This window comes from Nothobranchius furzeri, unplaced genomic scaffold (genome assembly GCF_043380555.1).
Source record: "Nothobranchius furzeri strain GRZ-AD unplaced genomic scaffold, NfurGRZ-RIMD1 Scf039, whole genome shotgun sequence".
Lineage (NCBI taxonomy): Eukaryota > Metazoa > Chordata > Actinopteri > Cyprinodontiformes > Nothobranchiidae > Nothobranchius > Nothobranchius furzeri.
The window spans coordinates 68,569-77,139 of NW_027223056.1; positions in this window are offsets into that span (position 1 = coordinate 68,569).

The following is an 8,571-nucleotide window of genomic DNA, read 5'->3' on the forward strand; positions in this document are numbered from 1 at the left end:
TGCTTGGGCCTCTCTCCTGGAGGCCCTCAGTCAGACCGAGTGCTGACATAAGGCAAGACGCTCCTCGGGGCGCGTCTTGCTGGGGCCTCTCTCTTGGAGGCGCTCAGTCAGACCCAGTGCTGACATGTGGCAAGACGCTCCTCGGGGCGCGTCTTGCTTGGGCCTCTCTCCTGGAGGCGCTCAGTCAGACCCAGTGTTGTTATGTGGCAAGACGCTCCTCGGGGCGCGTCTTGCTTGGCCCTCTCTCCTGGAGGCGCTCGGTCAGACCCAGTGTTGACATGTGGCAAGACGCACCTTGGGGCGCGTCTTGCTTGGGCCTCTCTCCTGGAGGCGCTCAGTCAGACCCAGTGGTGACACGTGGAAAGACGCTCCTCGGGGCGCGTCTTGCTTGGGCCTCTCTCCTGGAGGTGCTCAGTCAGACCCAGTGTTGACACGTGGCAAGACGCTCCTCGGGGCGCGTCTTGCTTGGGCCTCTCTCCTGGAGGCGCTCAGTCAGACCCAGTGGTGACATGTGGCAAGACACTCCTCGGGGCGCGTCTTGGTTGGGCCTCTCTCCTGGAGGCGCTCATTCAGACCCAGTGGTGACATGTGGCAAGACGCTCCTCGGAGCGCATATTGCTTGGGCCTCTCTCCTGAATGCCCTCTGTCAGACCGAGTGTTGACATGTGGCAAGACTCTCCTCTGGGCGCGTCTTGCTTGGGCTTCTCTCCTGGAGGCCCTCAGTCAGACCCATTGTTGACATGTGGCAAGACGCTCCTCGGGGCACGTCTTGCTTGGGCCTCTCTCCTGGAGGCGCTCAGTCAGACCGAGTAGTGACATGTGGCAAGACGCTCCTCGGGGCGCGTCTTGCTTGGACCTCCCTCCTGGAGGCGCTCAGTCAGACCGAGTAGTGACATTTGGCAAGACGCTCCTCGGGGCGCGTCTTGCTTGGACCTCTCTCCTGGACGCGCTCAGTTAGACCGAGTAGTGACACGTGGCAAGACGCTCCTCGGGGCGCATCTTGCTTGGGCCTCTCTCCTGGAGGTGCTAAGTCAGACCCAGTGTTGACACGTGGCAAGACGCTCCTTGGGGCGCGTCTTGCTTGGGCCTCTCTCCTGGAGGCGCTCAGTCAGACCCAGTGGTGACATGTGGCAAGACACTCCTCGGGGCGCGTCTTGCTTGGGCCTCTCTCATGGAGGCCCTCTGTCAGACCCAGTGTTGACATGTGTCAAGACACTCCTCGGGGCGCGTCTTGCTTTGGCCTCTCTCCTGGAGGCGCTCAGTCAGACCGAGTGCTGACATGTGGCAAGACGCTCCTCGGGCCGCGTGTTGCTTGGGCTTCTCTCCTGGAGGCCCTCAGTCAGACCCATTGTTGACATGTGGCAAGACGCTCCTCGGGGCGCGTCTTGCTTGGGCCTCTCTCCTGGAGGCGCTCAGTCAGACCGAGTGCTGACATGTGGCAAGACGCTCCTCGGGGCGCGCCTTGCTTGGGCTTCTCTCCTGGAGGCGCTCAGAAAGACCCAGTGTTGACATGTGACAAGACGGTCCTCGGGGCACGTCTTGCTTGGGCCTCTCTCCTGGAGGCGCTCAGTCAGAACCAGAGGTGACATGTGGCAAGACGCTCCTCGGGGCGCGTCTTGCTTGGGCCTCTCTCCTGGAGGCGCTCAGTCAGACCCAGTGGTGACATGTGGCAAGACACTCCTCGGGGCGCGTCTTGCTTGGGCCTCTCTCCTGGAGGCCCTCTGTCAGACCCAGTGTTGACATGTGTCAAGAAGCTCCTTGGGGCGCGTCTTGCTTGGGCTTCTCTCCTGGAGGCCCTCAGTCAGACCCATTGTTGACATGTGGCAAGACGCTCCTCGGGGCGCGTCTTGCTTGGGCTTCTCTCCTGGAGGCGCTCAGACAGACCCAGTGTTGACATGTGACAAGACGCTCCTCGGGGCGCGTCTTGCTTGGGCCTCTCTCCTGGAGGCGCTCAGTCAGAACCAGAGGTGACATGTGGCAAGACGCTCCTCGGGGCGCGTCTTGCTTGGGCCTCTCTCCTGGAGGCCCTCTGTCAGACCCAGTGTTGACATGTGGCAAGACGCTCCTCCGGGCGCATCTTGCTTGGGCCTCTCTCCTGGAGGCCCTCACTCAGACCCATTGTTGACATGTGGCAAGACGCTCCTCGGGGTGCGTCTTGCTTGGGCCTCTCTCCTGGTGGCGCTCAGTCAGACCGAGTGCTGACATAAGGCAAGACGCTCCTCGGGGCGCGTCTTGCTGGGGCCTCTCTCCTGGAGGCGCTCAGTCAGACCCAGTGCTGACATGTGGCAAGACGCTCCTCGGGGCGCGTCTTGCTTGGGCCTCTCTCCTGGAGGCGCTCAGTCAGACCCAGTGTTGACATGTGGCAAGACGCTCCTCGGGGCGCGTCTTGCTTGGCCCTCTCTCCTGGAGGCGCTCGGTCAGACCCAGTGTTGACATGTGGCAAGACGCTCCTCGGGGCACGTCTTGCTTGGGCCTCTCTCCTGGAGGCGCTCAGTCAGACCGAGTAGTGACATGTGGCAAGACGCTCCTCGGGGCGCGTCTTGCTTGGACCTCCCTCCTGGAGGCGCTCAGTCAGACCGAGTAGTGACATTTGGCAAGACGCTCCTCGGGGCGCGTCTTGCTTGGACCTCTCTCCTGGACGCGCTCAGTTAGACCGAGTAGTGACACGTGGCAAGACGCTCCTCGGGGCGCATCTTGCTTGGGCCTCTCTCCTGGAGGCGCTCAGTCAGACCCAGTGGTGACATGTGGCAAGACACTCCTCGGGGCGCGTCTTGCTTGGGCCTCTCTCATGGAGGCCCTCTGTCAGACCCAGTGTTGACATGTGTCAAGACTCTCCTCGGGGCGCGTCTTGCTTTGGCCTCTCTCCTGGAGGCGCTCAGTCAGACCGAGTGCTGACATGTGGCAAGACGCTCCTCGGGCCGCGTGTTGCTTGGGCTTCTCTCCTGGAGGCCCTCAGTCAGACCCATTGTTGACATGTGGCAAGACGCTCCTCTGGGTGCGTCTTGCTTGGGCCTCTCTCCTGGAGGCGCTCAGTCAGACCGAGTGCTGACATGTGGCAAGACGCTCCTCGGGGCGCGCCTTGCTTGGGCTTCTCTCCTGGAGGCGCTCAGAAAGACACAGTGTTGACATGTGACAAGACGGTCCTCGGGGCACGTCTTGCTTGGGCCTCTCTCCTGGAGGCGCTCAGTCAGAACCAGAGGTGACATGTGGCAAGACGCTCCTCGGGGCGCGTCTTGCTTGGGCCTCTCTCCTGGAGGCGCTCAGTCAGACTGAGTAGTGACATGTGGCCTGACGCTCCTCGGGGCGCGTCTTGCTTGGGCCTCTCTCCTGGAGGCGCTCAGTCAGACCCAGTGGTGACATGTGGCAAGACACTCCTCGGGGCGCGTCTTGCTTGGGCCTCTCTCCTGGAGGCCCTCTGTCAGACCCAGTGTTGACATGTGTCAAGAAGCTCCTCGGGGCGCGTCTTGCTTGGGCTTCTCTCCTGGAGGCCCTCAGTCAGACCCATTGTTGACATGTGGCAAGACGCTCCTCGGGGCGCGTCTTGCTTGGGCTTCTCTCCTGGAGGCGCTCAGACAGACCCAGTGTTGACATGTGACAAGACGCTCCTCGGGGCGCGTCTTGCTTGGGCCTCTCTCCTGGAGGCGCTCAGTCAGAACCAGAGGTGACATGTGGCAAGACGCTCCTCGGGGCGCGTCTTGCTTGGGCCTCTCTCCTGGAGGCCCTCTGTCAGACCCAGTGTTGACATGTGGCAAGACGCTCCTCCGGGCGCATCTTGCTTGGGCCTCTCTCCTGGAGGCCCTCAGTCAGACCCATTGTTGACATGTGGCAAGACGCTCCTCGGGGCGCGTCTTGCTTGGGCCTCTCTCCTGGAGGCGCTCAGTCAGACCGAGTGCTGACATAAGGCAAGACGCTCCTCGGGGCGCGTCTTGCTGGGGCCTCTCTCCTGGAGGCGCTCAGTCAGACCCAGTGCTGACATGTGGCAAGACGCTCCTCGGGGCGCGTCTTGCTTGGGCCTCTCTCCTGGAGGCGCTCAGTCAGACCCAGTGTTGACATGTGGCAAGACGCTCCTCGGGGCGCGTCTTGCTTGGGCCTCTCTCCTGGAGGCGCTCAGTCAGACCGAGTGCTGACATAAGGCAAGACGCTCCTCGGGGCGCGCCTTGCTTGGGCTTCTCTCCTGGAGGCGCTCAGAAAGACACAGTGTTGACATGTGACAAGACGGTCCTCGGGGCACGTCTTGCTTGGGCCTCTCTCCTGGAGGCGCTCAGTCAGAACCAGAGGTGACATGTGGCAAGACGCTCCTCGGGGCGCGTCTTGCTTGGGCCTCTCTCCTGGAGGCGCTCAGTCAGACTGAGTAGTGACATGTGGCCTGACGCTCCTCGGGGCGCGTCTTGCTTGGGCCTCTCTCCTGGAGGCGCTCAGTCAGACCCAGTGGTGACATGTGGCAAGACACTCCTCGGGGCGCGTCTTGCTTGGGCCTCTCTCCTGGAGGCCCTCTGTCAGACCCAGTGTTGACATGTGTCAAGAAGCTCCTCGGGGCGCGTCTTGCTTGGGCTTCTCTCCTGGAGGCCCTCAGTCAGACCCATTGTTGACATGTGGCAAGACGCTCCTCGGGGCGCGTCTTGCTTGGGCTTCTCTCCTGGAGGCGCTCAGACAGACCCAGTGTTGACATGTGACAAGACGCTCCTCGGGGCGCGTCTTGCTTGGGCCTCTCTCCTGGAGGCGCTCAGTCAGAACCAGAGGTGACATGTGGCAAGACGCTCCTCGGGGCGCTTCTTGCTTGGGCCTCTCTCCTGGAGGCCCTCTGTCAGACCCAGTGTTGACATGTGGCAAGACGCTCCTCCGGGCGCATCTTGCTTGGGCCTCTCTCCTGGAGGCCCTCAGTCAGACCCATTGTTGACATGTGGCAAGACGCTCCTCGGGGCGCGTCTTGCTTGGGCCTCTCTCCTGGAGGCGCTCAGTCAGACCGAGTGCTGACATAAGGCAAGACGCTCCTCGGGGCGCGTCTTGCTGGGGCCTCTCTCCTGGAGGCGCTCAGTCAGACCCAGTGCTGACATGTGGCAAGACGCTCCTCGGGGTGCGTCTTGCTTGGGCCTCTCTCCTGGAGGCGCTCAGTCAGACCCAGTGTTGACATGTGGCAAGACGCTACTCGGGGCGCGTCTTGCTTGGCCCTCTCTCCTGGAGGCGCTCGGTCAGACCCAGTGTTGACATGTGGCAAGACGCTCCTCGGGGCGCGTCTTGCTTGGGCCTCTCTCCTGGAGGCGCTCAGTCAGACCCAGTGGTGACACGTGGAAAGACGCTCCTCGGGGCGCGTCTTGCTTGGGCCTCTCTCCTGGAGGTGCTCAGTCAGACCCAGTGTTGACATGTGACAAGACGCTCCTCGGGGCGCGTCTTGCTTGGGCCTCTCTCCTGGAGGCGCTCAGTCAGAACCAGAGGTGACATGTGGCAAGACGCTCCTCGGGGCGCGTCTTGCTTGGGCCTCTCTCCTGGAGGCCCTCTGTCAGACCCAGTGTTGACATGTGGCAAGACGCTCCTCCGGGCGCATCTTGCTTGGGCCTCTCTCCTGGAGGCCCTCAGTCAGACCCATTGTTGACATGTGGCAAGACGCTCCTCGGGGCGGGTCTTGCTTGGGCCTCTCTCCTGGAGGCCCTCAGTCAGACCGAGTGCTGACATAAGGCAAGACGCTCCTCGGGGCGCGTCTTGCTGGGGCCTCTCTCTTGGAGGCGCTCAGTCAGACCCAGTGCTGACATGTGGCAAGACGCTCCTCGGGGCGCGTCTTGCTTGGGCCTCTCTCCTGGAGGCGCTCAGTCAGACCCAGTGTTGTTATGTGGCAAGACGCTCCTCGGGGCGCGTCTTGCTTGGCCCTCTCTCCTGGAGGCGCTCGGTCAGACCCAGTGTTGACATGTGGCAAGACGCACCTTGGGGCGCGTCTTGCTTGGGCCTCTCTCCTGGAGGCGCTCAGTCAGACCCAGTGGTGACACGTGGAAAGACGCTCCTCGGGGCGCGTCTTGCTTGGGCCTCTCTCCTGGAGGTGCTCAGTCAGACCCAGTGTTGACACGTGGCAAGACGCTCCTCGGGGCGCGTCTTGCTTGGGCCTCTCTCCTGGAGGCGCTCAGTCAGACCCAGTGGTGACATGTGGCAAGACACTCCTCGGGGCGCGTCTTGGTTGGGCCTCTCTCCTGGAGGCGCTCATTCAGACCCAGTGGTGACATGTGGCAAGACGCTCCTCGGAGCGCATATTGCTTGGGCCTCTCTCCTGAATGCCCTCTGTCAGACCGAGTGTTGACATGTGGCAAGACTCTCCTCTGGGCGCGTCTTGCTTGGGCTTCTCTCCTGGAGGCCCTCAGTCAGACCCATTGTTGACATGTGGCAAGACGCTCCTCGGGGCACGTCTTGCTTGGGCCTCTCTCCTGGAGGCGCTCAGTCAGACCGAGTAGTGACATGTGGCAAGACGCTCCTCGGGGCGCGTCTTGCTTGGACCTCTCTCCTGGACGCGCTCAGTTAGACCGAGTAGTGACACGTGGCAAGACGCTCCTCGGGGCGCATCTTGCTTGGGCCTCTCTCCTGGAGGTGCTAAGTCAGACCCAGTGTTGACACGTGGCAAGACGCTCCTTGGGGCGCGTCTTGCTTGGGCCTCTCTCCTGGAGGCGCTCAGTCAGACCCAGTGGTGACATGTGGCAAGACACTCCTCGGGGCGCGTCTTGCTTGGGCCTCTCTCATGGAGGCCCTCTGTCAGAGCCAGTGTTGACATGTGTCAAGACACTCCTCGGGGCGCGTCTTGCTTTGGCCTCTCTCCTGGAGGCGCTCAGTCAGACCGAGTGCTGACATGTGGCAAGACGCTCCTCGGGCCGCGTGTTGCTTGGGCTTCTCTCCTGGAGGCCCTCAGTCAGACCCATTGTTGACATGTCGCAAGACGCTCCTCGGGGCGCGTCTTGCTTGGGCCTCTCTCCTGGAGGCGCTCAGTCAGACCGAGTGCTGACATGTGGCAAGACGCTCCTCGGGGCGCGCCTTGCTTGGGCTTCTCTCCTGGAGGCGCTCAGAAAGACCCAGTGTTGACATGTGACAAGACGGTCCTCGGGGCACGTCTTGCTTGGGCCTCTCTCCTGGAGGCGCTCAGTCAGAACCAGAGGTGACATGTGGCAAGACGCTCCTCGGGGCGCGTCTTGCTTGGGCCTCTCTCCTGGAGGCGCTCAGTCAGACTGAGTAGTGACATGTGGCCTGACGCTCCTCGGGGCGCGTCTTGCTTGGGCCTCTCTCCTGGAGGCGCTCAGTCAGAACCAGAGGTGACATGTGGCAAGACGCTCCTCGGGGCGCATCTTGCTTGGGCCTCTCTCCTGGAGGCCCTCAGTCAGACCCATTGTTGACATGTGGCAAGACGCTCCTCGGGGCGCGTCTTGCTTGGGCCTCTCTCCTGGAGGTGCTCAGTCAGACCGAGTGCTGACATAAGGCAAGACGCTCCTCGGGGCGCGTCTTGCTGGGGCCTCTCTCCTGGAGGCGCTCAGTCAGACCCAGTGCTGACATGTGGCAAGACGCTCCTCGGGGCCCGTCTTGCTTGGGCCTCTCTCCTGGAGGCGCTCAGTCAGACCAAGTGGTGTCATGTGGCCTGACGCTCCTCGGTGCGCGTGTTGCCTGGGCCTCTCTCCTGGAGGCGCTCAGTCAGACCAAGTGGTGACATGTGGCAAGACACTTCTCGGGGCGCGTCTTGCTTGGGCCTCTCTCCTGGAGGCCCTCTGTCAGACCCAGTGTAACATGTGGCAAGACACTCCTCGGGGCGCATCTTGCTTGGGCCTCTCTCATGGAGGCCCTCTGTCAGACCCAGTGTTGACATGTGTCAAGACTCTCCTCGGGGCGCGTCTTGCTTTGGCCTCTCTCCTGGAGGCGCTCAGTCAGACCGAGTGCTGACATGTGGCAAGACGCTCCTCGGGCCGCGTGTTGCTTGGGCTTCTCTCCTGGAGGCCCTCAGTCAGACCCATTGTTGACATGTGGCAAGACGCTCCTCGGGGCGCGTCTTGCTTGGGCCTCTCTCCTGGAGGCGCTCAGTCAGACCGAGTGCTGACATGTGGCAAGACGCTCCTCGGGGCGTGCCTTGCTTGGGCTTCTCTCCTGGAGGCGCTCAGAAAGACCCAGTGTTGACATGTGACAAGACGGTCCTCGGGGCACGTCTTGCTTGGGCCTCTCTCCTGGAGGCGCTCAGTCAGAACCAGAGGTGACATGTGGCAAGACGCTCCTCGGGGCGCGTCTTGCTTGGGCCTCTCTCCTGGAGGCGCTCAGTCAGACTGAGTAGTGACATGTGGCCTGACGCTCCTCGGGGTGCGTCTTGCTTGGGCCTCTCTCCTGGAGGCGCTCAGTCAGACCCAGTGGTGACATGTGGCAAGACACTCCTCGGGGCGCGTCTTGCTTGGGCTTCTCTCCTGGAAGCCCTCAGTCAGACCCATTGTTGACATGTGGCAAGACGCTCCTCGGGGCACGTCTTGCTTGGGCCTCTCTCCTGGAGGCGCTCAGTCAGACCGAGTAGTGACATGTGGCAAGACGCTCCTCGGGGCGCGTCTTGCTTGGACCTCCCTCCTGGAGGCG